Source organism: Papio anubis, chromosome 19 (assembly GCF_008728515.1).
Source record: "Papio anubis isolate 15944 chromosome 19, Panubis1.0, whole genome shotgun sequence".
Lineage (NCBI taxonomy): Eukaryota > Metazoa > Chordata > Mammalia > Primates > Cercopithecidae > Papio > Papio anubis.
Genome location: NC_044994.1, coordinates 14,807,372 through 14,822,865, shown reverse-complemented (window position 1 = coordinate 14,822,865; position 15,494 = coordinate 14,807,372). Strand labels below are relative to the sequence as shown.

The 15,494-nt window shown below is 38.4% G+C and overlaps 1 long non-coding RNA gene across 3 annotated transcripts in view; it reads left to right on the top strand.

Annotated features, from left to right (window-relative positions):
* LOC103879615 overlaps positions 1-15,494 on the top strand; it is a 175,729-nt gene that overhangs the window by 142,745 nt on the left and 17,490 nt on the right. The gene's annotated exons all lie outside the window — the stretch shown is intronic.

Genomic DNA, 15,494 nt, shown 5'->3' with positions numbered 1-15,494 from the left:
ATGGGAAAGACAAGGACGTAGTGAGACCCAGGGTCCACTGGAACCAAGATATCAAAGCCCCTAGGCCTCTCTTTCATGTGTCTTTTTTTCTGCTTATCTCTATGTTGTTGCCTTAAATACTGCCTACTGCAAATAAGCTTTCTCCGTGTAGCAGAAACCATAGCAGGTAGGCAGCTGCTCCTGGGTCTGCATCCTGTGTTTCCAACTCCCACAGAGAGGCTGCCTCTCTTCCTTTACTTCTAGACAAAAATATGGGGAAAGGGCTGATTAGCCCAGTTGGGTTGTCTATCAATGTATGTCTATGGCAAGAGGAGCAGAGCAGACTCTTATAAACAGATTCTTTAATCTTATAAAGAATGTTATAAAATCTGCTCCTCTTGCCATAGAGGAGCAGAATCTATTAAGTCTTATAAACACATTGTCTGTGTATGGGATTATTCCCAGAGAAGGAGGAAGCCATCATGAGTTATAGGGCCACAAAGATTGGTGTCCACCATGCCTGATATGGAAAAGAAAGCCAAGTAACAAAATGTGTGGGTTGCCCTGGTATGAAGCCTGTATCTCCGGGAAAAGTGTCATTCTTTATCCATGTTCCAGGACTTTCATTTTAATGATTATATTTCCTGGTAGACAAAGATAGGAGGATCAGCCAGATCAAGAGTGAAAGACAGACTGTAGCTGTATTACTTCGCTGAATCATTATTCTAATGCAGGATATCTAATAAGCAAAGGAAAAGAACAGATACTAAGGAGTCAACAATCATTCTGGAAAATATATTTTGAAAACAGATGTGCCCATAAACTGCAGAAACTCTTCCTTTCCAGTTATTCATAATGTATAGCATCTCTGAAAATTAAGGCAGGTAGTATAACAACCTATAACCATTCTCAGACACTTTGCAAAGTGATTTTCCAAAACTATTTAGAGAACATGTAGAAACTAATCTTTAGATTAAAGGCTTTTTTGTGTGTGTGGCTAAAATATCAGTTTCCTGAAACTTTAAGGTCCAACGGGAAAAGAATGCAGTTTGGGTTGCGGGTCAAGTTTGGGGTGTCTGATGAGTGAAGAGAAAATGAGATCACAGTGAAGCATACTTAATTCAGGAAAAAATGTGCCTCGTTTCCCAGAATGTTTGCTAGGGAAAGGTGGAAGGAAAGGGGGGAACTCCCCATGCAAAATCCTGCTGGCTTATGCTTGATATCCTATTACCATGCCTAAAAGATGATTTATAACATTGACATTTAATATCAGAAATTTACTTGTAATCAACCTTTGATGATTCAAGGCAAAAAGAGGAAAAGATATAATTTTAAAATTATTCCTACTTGGCCTTGGAATCTGGTCTGTAATTTGACACAAATGTGAGCTTGCCCTGTGTGATATTCTGCATTTTGGTGAAGTTAAAATTTATCTAGGTGATCCATTTATATCAGTATGAAGAAGCTACTTTATTCTTTGGATAGCTGAAGAGTATTCCAGAGTATCTGAATATGTGGATTATTATAATTAACCAAGGACCTATTGGGCATTTTGTTTATGTTCAATCTTTTGCTATAACAAACAATACTGACACATTCTATTTGCTATGTACACATTCTATTTTGCCCATTTTATATTTAGCACATAAATTCATAGAAATAGAGTTGCTTTATCAAAGTGTATATGCATTTTTAGTTTTAGTAAATTGCTTCTCTCAGAGATTTTATCAATGGACATCTACTCCAGTATCATGTATGCATACCATGATTAACATAATGTGTTATCAGATTTATCATTGTCCATCTGCTAGGTTAAAAAAAGATATCTCAGGGTGAATTTTCATCTTTGCTTATGAGTGAGGTTGAACATATTTTCATGTGTGTAAGAGCAATTTGAATTTCTGTTCTATGAACTGTTTATGTGCAACTTCTGTCCAATTTTCTGTTAGGTTCTTTTTTATTGATTCATAGGAGTTCTTTATATATTAAAGATATTAACCTTATGCAATGAAATGAGTTGAAGTTAAAAAATATACAGTTTGTGATTTATGTTTTGATTTAGTTTAAGGTATTCTTTTACCATGCATATTTTAAAATTTTTATGGAGTTGGATTTATCAATATCTTCTTTTATGGTTTCCTCACTCAAAGGTTATAAAATATTCCTCCACAGTTTACACTAATTTTGTTATGGTTTCATTTCTTTACATTTAAATCTTTGATCCATCTGGAATTAATTTTGTTGTAGTGCCTTATGGTGGTATCCAATTTACTTAATTTCCAATTCTAATCCAGTTATTTAAATAATATGTGTTGAATAAGCAATTTTCCCACTGATATAAAATGGCATTTATAATAGATTATAAATATAAATAATATATTTATATTATAATTTACAATATATAAAATGGCATTTATAATAGATTAACACCCTATGTTTCCTATAATCTATTGCTAGATTTTCTTTAATATTTCTATGATATTTTCTGTTATATTTCATTGTTCTATCTATACATGAATCAGAATCATGATGAAGTAGGCAGAATAATGTCCTTCCCCTCATCCCTCCACCCCCAAGATGTCCACATCCTAATCCCTGGTACCTATACATGTGTTTCTTTACATAGCAAAAGGGATTTTGCAGATTTGATTAAACTTGAAACCTTGAGATGGAGGGATTTTCATAGATTATCTAGATAGGCAAAATCTAATCATGTGGGCATAAAATTAGAGACACATTTCCATCTGTGTTTGGAGTAAGATGGAAACAGGACTACAGAAAAATTTTAGAGAAATGCAACATTGCTGACTTCAAAGACAATGGGATGAGGCTGTAAGCCTAGGAAAACAATGGCTTTTAGGAGATGGAAGAGGTGAAGCATCAGATTCTCCTTTAGATCCTCCACAAAGGAACACACCCCTGCCCACACCTTGACATTAGCCCAGCGAGGCCCATTTCGGACTCCTGACCTCCAGAACTATAAGCTAATAAATTGGTATGGTTTGAGTTTGTGGTAATTTGTTGCAGAAGCCATACGAAACTAATATATGTGCTATTTGAATAATGTGTTAATATCAGGTAGAGCTAGTCCACTCCTGCCCTGTAACTTTTGAAATTTCCCTCTGACTTGTCCTGATGATTCTTGTTTATTTTCCATTTGAATTCTAGATTGACCTATCTAGTCTCCTTCTGCTTTCCTCAAAACCTGTTGGCATTTGAATTTAAATTCTATAGAATATGTGTATTGATTTAAGGAAACGCTTTATGATTTTGCACCCTCTAGTCCAAAAACTTGGTAGGCCTTTTTGTTTTGTTCTCTTCAGGTTTTCTTTTTCCTTTCCTCCTCAATAGTTTTATAAACATCTTATTATGTAGATATTACCACTTTTCTTTCAAAGATATTCATGGACAATTTCCCTTTTCTTTTTTTTTTTAAATTTATCTATCTATTTATTTATTATTATACTTTAAGTTCTAGGGTACATGTGCACAACGTGCAGGTTTGTTACATATGTATACATGTGCCGTGTTGGTGTGCTGCACCCATTAACTCGTCATTTACATTAGGTATATCTCCTAATGCTATCCCTCCCCGCTCCCCCGACCCCACAACAGGCCCTGGTGTGTGATGTTCCCCTTCCTGTGTCCAAGTGTTCTCATTGTTCAATTCCCACCTATGAGTGAGAACATGTGGTGTTTGGTTTTCTGTTCTTGCGATAGTTTGCTGAGAATGATGGTTTCCAGCTTCATCCATGTCCCTACAAAGGACATGAACTCATCCTTTTTTATGGCTGCATAGTATTCCATGGTGTATATGTGCCACATTTTCTTAATCCAGTCTGTCATTGATGGACATTTGGGTTGGTTCCAAGTCTTTGCTATTGTGAATAGTGCCGCAATAAACATACGTGGGCATGTGTCTTTATAGCGGCATGATTTAGAATCCTTTGGGTATATACCCAGTAACGGGATGACTGGGTCAAATGGTATTTCTAGTTCTAGATCCTTGAGGAATCGCCACACTGTCTTCCACAATGGTTGAACTAGTTTAAAATCCCACCAACAATGTAAAAGTGTTCCTATTTCTCCACATCCTCTCCAGCACCTGTTGTTTCCTGACTTTTTAATGATCGCCATTCTAACTGGTGTGAGATGGTATCTCATTATGGTTTTGATTTGCATTTCTCTGATGGCCAGTGATGATGAGCATTTTTTCATGTGTCTGTTGGCTGCATAAATGGGGTCATTTTTTTTTTTCTTGTAAATTTGTTTGAGTTCTTTGTAGGTTCTGGATATTAGCCCTTTGTCAGATGAGTAGATTGCAAAATTTTTCTCTCATTCTGTAGGTTGCCTGTTCACTCTGATGGTAGTTTCTTTTGCTGTGCAGAAGCTCTTTAGTTTAATTAGATTCTATTTGTCAGTTTTGGCTTTTGTTGCCATTGCTTTTGGTGTTTTAGTCATGAAGTCCTTGCCCATGCCTATGTCCTGAATGATGTTACCTAGGTTTTCTTCTAGGGTTTTTATGGTTTTAGGTCTAACATTTAAGTCTCTAATCCATCTTGTATTAATTTTTATATAAGGTGTAAGGAAGGGATCGAGTTTCAGCTTTCTAAATATGGCCAGCCAGTTTTCCCAGCACCATTTATTAAATAGGGAATCCTTCCCCCATTTCTTGTTTTTGTCAGGTTTGTCAAAGATCAGATGGTTGTAGATGTGTGATATTATTTCTGAGGCCTCTGTTCTGTTCCATTGGTCTATATCTGTTTTGGTACCAGTACCATGCTGTTTCATGCTGTTTTGGTTACTGTAGCCTTGTAGTATAGTTGGAAGTCAGGTAGCATGATGTTTCCAGCTTTGTTCTTTTGGCTTAGGATTGTCTTGGCAATGTGGGCTCCTTTTTGATTCCATATGAACTTTGAATTAGTTTTTTCCAATTTTGTGAAGAAAGTCATTGGTAGCTTGATGGGGATGGCATTGAATCTATAAATTACCTTAGGCAGTATGGCCATTTTCATGATATTGAGTCTTCCTATCCATGAGCTTGGAATGTTCTTCCATTTGTTCCTGTCCTCTTTTATTTCATTGAGCAGTGGTTTGTAGTTCTCCTTGAAGAGGTCCTTCACATCCCTTGTAAGTTGGATTCCTAGGTATTTTATTCTATTTGAAGCAATTGTGAATGGGAGTTCACTCATGATTTGGCTCTCTCTTTGTCTGTTATTGGTGTATAAGAATGCTTGTGATTTTTGCACATTGATTTTGTATCCTGAGACTTTGCTGAAGTTGCTTATCAGTAAGGAGATGTTGGGCTGAGACGATGGGGTTTTCTAAATATACAATAATGTCTCCTGCAAACAGGGACAATTTGACTTCCTCTTTTCCTAATTGAATACCCTTTATTTCTTTCTGCTGCCTGATTGCTTTGGCCAGAACTTCCAACACTATGTTGAATAGGAGTGGTGAGAGAGGGCATCTCTGTCTTGTGCCAGTTTTCAAAGGGAATGCTTCCAGTTTTTGACCATTCAGAAACTGTGGGTTTGTCATAAATAGCTCTTATTATTTTGAGATACTTTCCATAAATATCGAATTTATTGAGAGTTTTTAGCATGAAGGGCTGTTGTATTTTGTCAAAGGCCTTTTCTGCATCTATTGAAATAATCATGTGGTTTTAGTTTTTGGTTCATATGATGGATTACATTTATTGATTTGCGTATCTTGAACCAGCCTTGCATCCCAGGGATGAAGCCCACTTGATCATGGTGGATATGCTTTTTGATGTGCTGCTAGATTCGATTTGCCAGTATTTTATTGAGGATTTTTGCATCAATGTTCATAAGGGATATTTGTCTAAAATTATCTTTTTTTGTTGTGTCTGCCAGGCTTTAGTATCAGGATGATGTTGGCCTCATAAAATGAGTTAGGGAGGATTCCGTCTTTTACTATTGATTGGAATAGTTTCAGAAGGAATGGTACCAGCTCCTCCTTGTACCTCTGGTAGTATTTGGCTGTGAATCCGTCTGGTCCTGGACGTTTTTTGGTTGGTAGGCTATTAATTATTGTCTCAATTTCAGAGCCCGTTATTGGTGTATTCAGGGATTCAACTTCTTCCCGGTTTAGTCTTGGGAGAGTGTATGTGTCCAGGAATGTATCCATTTCTTCTAGATTTTCTAGTTTATTTGTATACAGGTATTTATAGTATTCTCTGATGGTAGTTTGCATTTCTGTGGGATCGGTGTTGATATTCCCTTTCTCATTTTTTATTGTGTCTATATGATTCTTCTCTCTTTTCTTCCTTATTAGTCTTGCTAGTGGTCTATCAATTTTGTTGATCTTTTCAGAAAACCAACTCCTGGATTCATTGATTTTTTGAAGGGTTTTTTGTGTCTCTATCTCCTTCAGTTCTGCTCTGATCTTAGTTATTTCTTGTCTTCTGCTAGTTTTTGAATGTGTTTGCTCTTGCTTCTCTGGTTCTTTTAACTGTGATGTTAGGGTGTCAGTTTTAGATCTTTCCTGCTTTCTCTTGTGGGCATTTAGTGCTATAAATTTCCCTCTACACACTGCTTTAAATGTGTCCCAGAGATTCTGGTATGTTGTATCTTTGTTCTCATTGGTTTCAAAGAACATCTTTATTTCTGCCTTCATTTTGGTGTGTACCCAGTAGTCATTCAGGAGCAGGTTGTACAGTTTCCATGTATTTGAGCGGTTTTGAGTGAGTTTCTTAATCTTGAGTTCTCGTTTGATTGTACTGTGGTCTGAGAGACAGTTTGTTATAATTTCTGTTCTTTTACATTTGCTGAGTAGTGCTTTATTTCCAACTATGTTGTCAATTTTGGAATAAGTGTGAGGTGGTGCTGAGAAGAATGTATATTCTGTTGATTTGGGGTGGAGAGTTCTGTAGATGTCTATTAGGTCTGCTTGGTGCAGAGCTCAGTTCAAGCCCTGGATATCCTTGTTAACTTTCTGTCGCATTGATCTGTCTAATATTGACAGTGGGGTGTTAAAGTCTCCCATTATTATTGTGTGGGAGTCTAAGTCTCTTTGTAAGTCTCTAAGGGCTTGCTTTATGAATCTGGGTGCTCCTGTATTGGGTGCATATGTATTTAGGATAGTTAGCTCTTCTTGTTGAATTGATCCCTTTACCATTATGTAATGGTCTTCTTTGTCTCCTTTGATCTTTGTTGGTTTAAAGTCTGTTTTATCAGAGACTAGGCTTGCAACCCCTGCCTTTTTTTGTTTTCCATTTGCTTGGTAGATCTTCCTCCATCCCTTTATTTTGAGCCCATGTGTGTCTCTGCATGTGAGATGGGTCTCCTGAATACAGCACACTGATGGGTGTTGACTTTTTATCCAATTTGCCAGTCTGTGTCTTTCAGTTGGAGCATTTAGCCCATTTACATTTAAGGTTAATATTGTTATGTGTGAATTTGATCCTGTCATTATGATATTAGCTGGTTATTTTGCTCGTTAGTTGATGCAGTTTCTTCCTCACATTGATGGTCTTTACATTTTGGCATATTTTTGCAGTGGCTGGTACCAGTTGTTCCTTTCCAGGTTTATTGCTTCCTTCAGGAGCTCTTGTGGGGCAGGCCTGGTGGTGACAAAATCTCTCAGCATTTGCTCGTCTGTAAAAGATTTTATTTCTCCTTCACTTATGAAACTTAGTTTGGCTGGATATGAAATTCTGGGTTGAAAATTCTTTTCTTTAAGACTATTGAGTATTGGCCCGCACCCTCTTCTGGCTTGTAGAGTTTCTGCTGAGAGATCTGCTGTTAGTCTGATAAGCTTCCCTTTGTGGGTAACCCGACCTTTCTCTCTGGCTGCCCTTAACAGTTTTTCCTTCATTTCAACTTTGTTGAATCTGACAATTATGTGTCTTGGAGTTGCTCTTCTCGAGGAGTACCTTTGTGGCGTTCTCTGTATTTCCTGAATTTGAATGTTGGCCTGCCTTGCTAGGTTGGGGAAGTTCTGCTGGATAATATCCTGAAGAGTGATTTCCAACTTGGTTCCATTCTCTCCGTCACTTTCAGGTACACCAATCAGACATAGATTTGGTCTTTTCACATAGTCCCATATCTTGGAGGCTTTGTTTGTTTCTTTTTACTCTTTTTTCCTCTAAACTTCTCTTCTTGCTTCATTTCATTCATTTCATCTTCAATCACCGATACCCTTTCCTCCAGTTGATCGAATCCGTTACTGAAGCTTGTGCATTCGTCACATAGTTCTTGTGCCATGGTTTTCAGCTCCATCAGGTCATTTAAGGACTTCTCTACATTGGCTATTCTAGTTAGTCATTCATCTCATCTTTTTTCAAGATTTTTAACTGCTTTGTGATGGGTTTGAATTTCCTCCTTTAGCTCGGAGAAGTTTGATCATCTGAAGCCTTCTTCTCTCAACTCATCAAAGTCATTCTCCATCCAACTTTGTTCCATTGCTGGTGAGGAGCTGCGTTCCTTTGTTCCTTTGGAGGTGGGGAGGCACTCTGATTTTTAGAATTTTCACCTTTTCTGCTCTGTTTTTTCCCCATCTTTTCCCCAGAGGTATTTGGTCTTTGGTGATGGTGACATACAGATGGGGTTTTGGTGTGGATGTCCTTTCTTTTTGTTAGTTTTCCTTCTAACAGTCAGGACCCTCAGCTTCAGGTCTGTTGGAGTTTGCTGGAAGTCCACTCCAGACCCTGTTTGCCTGGTTATCAGCAGCAGAGGCTACAGAAGAGTGAATATTGCTGAACAGCAAATGTTGCTGCCTGATTGTTCCTCTGGAAGCTTCATCTCAGAGGAGTTCCCCGCCATGTGACCTATCAGTCTGCCCCTACTAGGGGGTGCCTCCCAGTTAGGCTACTTGGGGGTCAGGGACCCACTTGAGGAGGCAGTCTGTCTGTTCTCAGATCTCAAACTCCGTGCTGGGAGAACCACTACTCTCTTCAAAGCTGTCAGACATGGACATTTAAATCTGCAGAGGTTTCTGCTGCCTTTAGTTTGGCTACGCCCTGTCCCCAGAGGTGGAGTCTACAGAGGCAGGCAGGCCTCCTTGAGCTGTGGTTGGCTCCACCCAGTTCGAGCTTCCCAGCAGCTCTGTTTACCTACTCAAGCCTCAGCAATGGCAGGTGCCCCTCCCCCAGGCTCACTGCCACCTTGCAATTAGATCTCAGACTGTTGTAGTAGCAATAAGGGAGGCTTCTTGGGCATGGGACCCTCTGAGCTGGGTGTGGGATATAATCTCCTGGTTTGCCGTTTGCTAAGACCCTTGGAAAAGCACAGTATTAGGGTGGGAGTGACCCAATTTTCCAGGTGCTGTGTGTCACGGTTTCCCTTGGCTAGGAAAGGGAATTCCCTTACCCTTGTGCTTCCCAGGTGAGGCAATGCCTTGCCCTGCTTCGGCTTTCGCTCAGTGGGCTGCACCCACTGTCCTGCACCCACTGTCCGACATGCCCCAGTGAGATGAACCTGGTACCCCAGTTGGAAATGCGAAATCACCCGTCTTCTGCATCGCTCATGCTGGGAGCCATAGCCTGGAGCTGTTCCTATTCGGCCATCTTGGAACCGTGATTCTATTTTCCCTTTTCATTTATATTTTAATTGTTGCCTTTTTTTCAAATATATCTTCCAGTGATTTTTGTTTGTGTGTAGGAAGGCTGATAATTTTTGTGTTAATTTTGTACACACATCTACCTTGTGAATTGTTGTTTGAAATGAGTTTTCAGTTGATTGCTTTATTTTCTTCAGGTGAATAATCACAACTCCTGAAAAATAAGGTAATTTTGTCTCTTCTTCTTGAATTTTTATATTTCTAATATATGTTTCTTTTGACTGGTTCCTCCAAGACTATGTGGGGAAAAAAGTGATGAAAGTGTTCCTAAATTTAATGAGGAATGCCTCTTCCTTTGTTTCCCATATTTGATGCTAACCTTCAGGTGAACTTAGATATAGTTTTTATGTTATAGAAATTGATTTATTTGAAGGGGATGACCAAGCATGCATAAAATACATTTTCTCTTTTCTCCATCCCAGTCTCTTCTGCAATTAGGTTTGGCCATGTTGCTGTTTCCAAGAGATCATAAGCAAGAGTGTGTGTGTGTGTTTGTGTGTGTGTGTGTGTGTGTGTGTGTGTGTGAGACTTTCATGCTTATCCTATAAAAACCTCCCTCAACAATTTTTCCAAACACTGTCCCCTTCTGGCTGGCTGGATGCAGGCAATGATGAGGTCCTAGGGGATTGCAAAGTCACAAGAAGGAAAGAGTCTGGGTCTTTTAGTAATGGTGCGGAGAGCTGTGCCAGTCAAGGACATCCACCCCACACTACTGCATAAATCTTAAGCTTTCACAATAATGCAGCCATTGTCATTTGTTGTTGTGGGACTTCCATTCCTCCCATTCATTCGATCTGGGGAAAGAACGTGCCTGTGGTCTGTTGCTAGGCTGGAAGTCAGGAAATGCAGGGCTGCCTTCTTTTGGGTGGAGGGGGTACTGGTTATAAGATGCTCTGCTGCTCTGCTGTTCTTTCATTCTTAGGTTTAATAAACAGTCTGTCTTCCTCTTTCTACCTTTTCTTAGTTCTTCAGACACCTGGTAGGATTGCATTTTCCAGCTCCCTTTTGGTAGGGTAAGGCCATGTGACTAGTTCCAGCCAGTGAGCTATGAATGGACTTGGTAAGGGGAACTCTCCAGGTCTCTCTTCCTTCTGGAAAAGCTCAAGATAGACACTTCTCCAGCTACCTAAACCTCTGAGTGACAGCAGTCAGCACATGACTCCAACTCCCTTTAAAGGTGCTAAGAGTTGTCAAAGAATAACCTGTGTTGTTTTAAGCCACTGAGGTTTGGGGTTTGTTAGTAATTGTACCTTTACTTAGCCTGTCCTACCTAACATTAGGTAACATTTTCAAGAGTATATACTAGATGTATTTTTAAAAGCCTTGCACTTTTCAAAATGTGAAATTTCTCGTGTGAAAAAACAAGTTAGCTGGGGAAGAATATGTTTAATGGTCATTCTTTTCCCTTTAAAATTTTGTATATGTTCCTCTACTCTCTTTTGATATTTATTTTTCATAGAAGAAATATGAGGCTACCTTTTGTACACTTTTTTCTTTTCTCCAAATTCTTGCAGCAATTCTTCTTTAATAGGGTATGTTTTAAAAAGTTTTAGGCTTCATTAGTTGTTTTTCCCCCCCGGAATATGATGAATCTTTTAAAATGCATAGGTCTTTCTGTAGGCCATGCAATCACTCTAGTGCAAACTCCTTGGTTATTACTCCACTCACTTATTCATTCGTGTATTGAGTAAACATTTGTTAAGTACCTATGATGTGGCCAGAACTGTGCTGGATGCTGAGATGCAGCAGTGAACACATCATCTGATTTTTTTAATCTTAAAAAATATTTTAACAGCTTTATTGGGATATAAATTACAAACCATAAAATTCACCCATTTAAAATATACAGCTCAATGATTTTCTGTAAATTTAAAAAGTTTTACAGCCATTACCACAATCCAGTGATAAAACAGTTGTGTCACCACAAAAACAGCCCTTGAGCCCATTTGCAGTCATTCCCCATCCCCACTAATTTCTAGCTCTAGGGAGCCATGATCCTAATTTCCATATTCATAAACTTGTGTCTTCCGAACATTTTATACAAATGGAATCATATATCCTGTGATCTTTTGCATCTGGTTTCTTTCACTTAGCATAGTGTTTCTAAGGTTCATCCATTTCATTCATGTTGTAGCATGGATCAGTACTTCGTTCCTTTTTACAACAGAATAATCTTCCTTTCTGTGGATAGACCACATTTTATTTACCTACATTGGTTGATGGGTAATTGAGTTGTTACCACTTTTTGGCTATTAAGAATTACGTTGTCATAAATATTTGCAGATGTCTAGGAGTGGAATTTCTGGGTCATATGGTAAGTTTATGTGTAACTTTGTGAGAAATTGCCAAACTGTTCTCCATGGGTAGCTGTATCGTATCACATTCTCACTAGCAATGGATGAGGATTCCAGTTTCTCCACATTCTTGCCCTCGCTTGTTATTGTCTGTCTCTTTTTTATTGCAGCCATTCTAGTAAGTGGGAAGTAGCATCTTTTGTTATGTTTTTGTCTGGTTTTGGTGTCAGGGTAACACTGGCCTCCTAGAATAGATTGGGAAGTATTTCCATCTCTATTTTTTGGAAGAGTTTGTGAAGAATTAGTATTAGTTTTTCTTTAGATATTTGATATAATTAGTCAATGATGCTATCTGGGCCTGGGCCTTTCTTTGTGTCAGTACTTTAATTAATAATCCAGTTTCTTTAACTTTCTATAAATCTAATCAGATTTTCTGTTTTTTCTTGAGTTAGTTTTAGTACATTTTGTCTTTCTAAGAATGTGTGTATTATATGTAAGTTGTCCAATTTGTTAGCATAAAGTTGTTGTTCATAGTATTTCCTTATATCCTTTTATTTTGAAGTTAGTAGTAATGTCCTCTTTCTCTTTACTGATTTTGATAGTTTGTGTCTTCTGGGTTTTTTTTTTTTTTTTTTTTTTTTGGTCATTTTAGTTATAGGTTTGCCATGTTTGTTGATATTTTGACAAACTTGACATTCTACATCACCAGGAATATGAGAAAGCTTATCAAAGCCCACTGGAGCTTTCCTATTTCCAGGTCTCTCTGTTGAATTTCTGGTTGGTCTCCTGGTCTGTTGCTTACCCCAAGCAGAATCGCGACCTCAGGCTAGCTGATATGTTAACCTTTCCTGAGTGTTTGCCACAGAGCTCTGTTGTTTTCATCAATGCCCTGGGCATGGAGGTGGGTAGGAGAATGGGAGGAGCACAGGGTTCCTACTTTGGTCCAGTAGTTTGTCTTGAAAAAACTTCTCAATTTGTTGTACACTCTTGGACAAATTCAAGAGTCCTAAAGTGGTTGTTTGTGACAATTTTTCCCAGCTTTATCATTGCCTTTTGGGGAGGGGATTTGCCAACCTTTTCACTTAGCCATTCTGGAAATCCAGATATGATCTTTATGGGCTTCATGATCTGATGGGAAAGACCCACACTGTGCTTCTATTTCATTTGTTCTCATTCCTTTGGAAATCTGAACTGAATATATTTAGGTTCTCTACTCCCTGCTGTCTATTATTTTATCTCATGTGATTTTCTTCTTTTTGTCATTTGCTTTTCATTCTGAGAGAACATCTGAAAAATCACATTACAGATTTAGTTTCTAGTTTTCCGTTCCTCCAAGTATGGTTTTAATTCTGTTGATTCAGATCATGAGGTCAGGAATTTGAGACAATCCTGGCCAACATGGTGAAACCTGGTCTCTACTAAAAATGCAAAAATTAGCCGGGCGTGGTGGTGCATGCCTGTAGTCCCAGCTACTCTGAAGGCTGAGGCAGGAGAATCACTTGAACCTGGAAGCGGAGGTTGCAGTGAGCTGAGATCATGAGATCGTGCCACTGCATTACAGCCTGGGAGACACATGAGACTCCGTCTCAAAAAAATAAATAAATAAATAAAAATAAAAATTCTTTCCTTGAAATTATTCTTTTTATCCCCCTTCATCTTTCTTCCTCTGTTGTTGCCTGTTCAACCTGTGCTGCCTTTTCTATTCAGCCTTTCTCTCCTCTCTATGACTTTCTGGTCCTGATTTTTGGTGGTAAGGTCATTCCTTCTTGTCCTCTATTGAGGAAACCAAACAATTTTCAACAGTTATTTTTCTGATTCTGCAGCATATAATTTTGAATGGAATCTTTGGCCTTAGAATCTTCATGGTGCTGCTTTCAGACCACTGCTGTCATGCTTTCTGTACACCCTCTGATGGTTTTGCTTTGTACTCATCTCTTAATCACAGGAGATCTATCAACACTTGACAAATAAAATTTGTGGATTTTTCTGCCTTCAACCTCTGTGTTATATGATGGTCACAATTCTTTATTTGAGCTACAGCTTAGAGCACAGCTTTACAGAGGGCTACTGGTCAAACTTCCAGTTTCAAGCTGGCATTCCCCTATGGCAATTTTGCTTATTCAGGTGACATCTTTTCCTACTCCAGTGATTTGTTTACTTGAAACTCAGAACTGATGAAGTGGACTAAAACTCATAGTTTCCACAGTAAAAAGCTACAGAAACACTTCCTACCTTTGTCCTCAGTTGGAAGCATAGAAATGCTAACACTGATCTTCCACCCACCTATTGCACAAATTTTTCCCTGAAAGTTATGTTCTCTGAATAGATAGAAGAAGATAAGTAGGAGAAAGAGGCACAAAATATTTCTCTGCCTACCTCAGAAATCTAGGTCTATGTTGAAAACAAATAGTTGTAGAATTTTTCAAGTTAATGCTAAATTTTGGCCCTGAATAATGGGGCAGAAAACTGAAGTGTGGCATGGATTTTTATCTTTTAAGTTGGAGTTTATTTCATGGGCAATCATGGTATACTTTCGTTTATTAAGTAATGGAGCATAGGCTGGTACCCTGAACCCAGGTCAATGTTTTTCCTTTCATGTACTGTTTTCATGGTTCAGGTACCCAACCTTTTTTCACTAGGGTACTTATATATATTTTTCTTTATTGGATGCCATATTTTGAAATATTTTTCTCCTACCAAACTACAGTTTTAAGGAATAATTAATTTACCCTAGTAATTTATTCATCAAAATAATGTATGATGTCAACCAAAGTTTGTGATAAGTATAAGATAATCACAGTTATTCAAAGAGTTGATAATACTCAAAACCAAAGAAGGCAGCCTGATAGCCCATCACAGTCTTTGTAGGCAATGTAAAATTGCTGTAGGCTTTTTGAAACACTGATACTCTTTCCAAATACCCCATTTTTAACTCTGTGAAGGCTTAGGAATGTGGGGACCTCATGGTTAGGAATTGCCGCATTCTCAAGGATCTGAAGTGGCAGAAGTTTGGCAGAGGCTTGTTGGTCAGCATGGAGAGACAGCAAGCTCCCAGTGTGGTGCTCTCTCTTAAACTTTAAGCTAGATTAACATAGCATGGGGCATAGCAGTCTGACAGATGATTGTAGATTCTCAGCTGCAGAGAGAAGCACTGTGACTTTGTTTTCAATTTAGCATTTATCTTTATATATATTCTCAAATATATGTATATATGTGTGTACACACATGTGCACACACTCATACACACAATTTCTGAAATTAGTTTCAGTAAAACCTGCATTAGTGCAGAGGGACTCATGGAGTGCCTTCAATAAAAAAGTCACCGTGTGTTATGCGATAACATTGAACAGACTCCAGACAGCCTCTTATCTTAGATATACAATAGCGTAGCATAACTCAAGCCTAAAGGAGAAGTTAAAGCATTAGGTAACAGTAGCAACAGTAGCATGTTAGTGGAGTAATAACTCTCCTGGAGGATAATCCAGGATGGGTTTTATTGAATTCCGTTTATTTAGCTGGGTTAAATCCAGATAGGCATCACATTTACAAGAAGGTGCTAGCAAAAGGGCAGGTTATTACAAGCACATTTAGAAGATAAGCAAATAGAAGGCTGAATCAAATCAGAGATCAGGAAAGGCG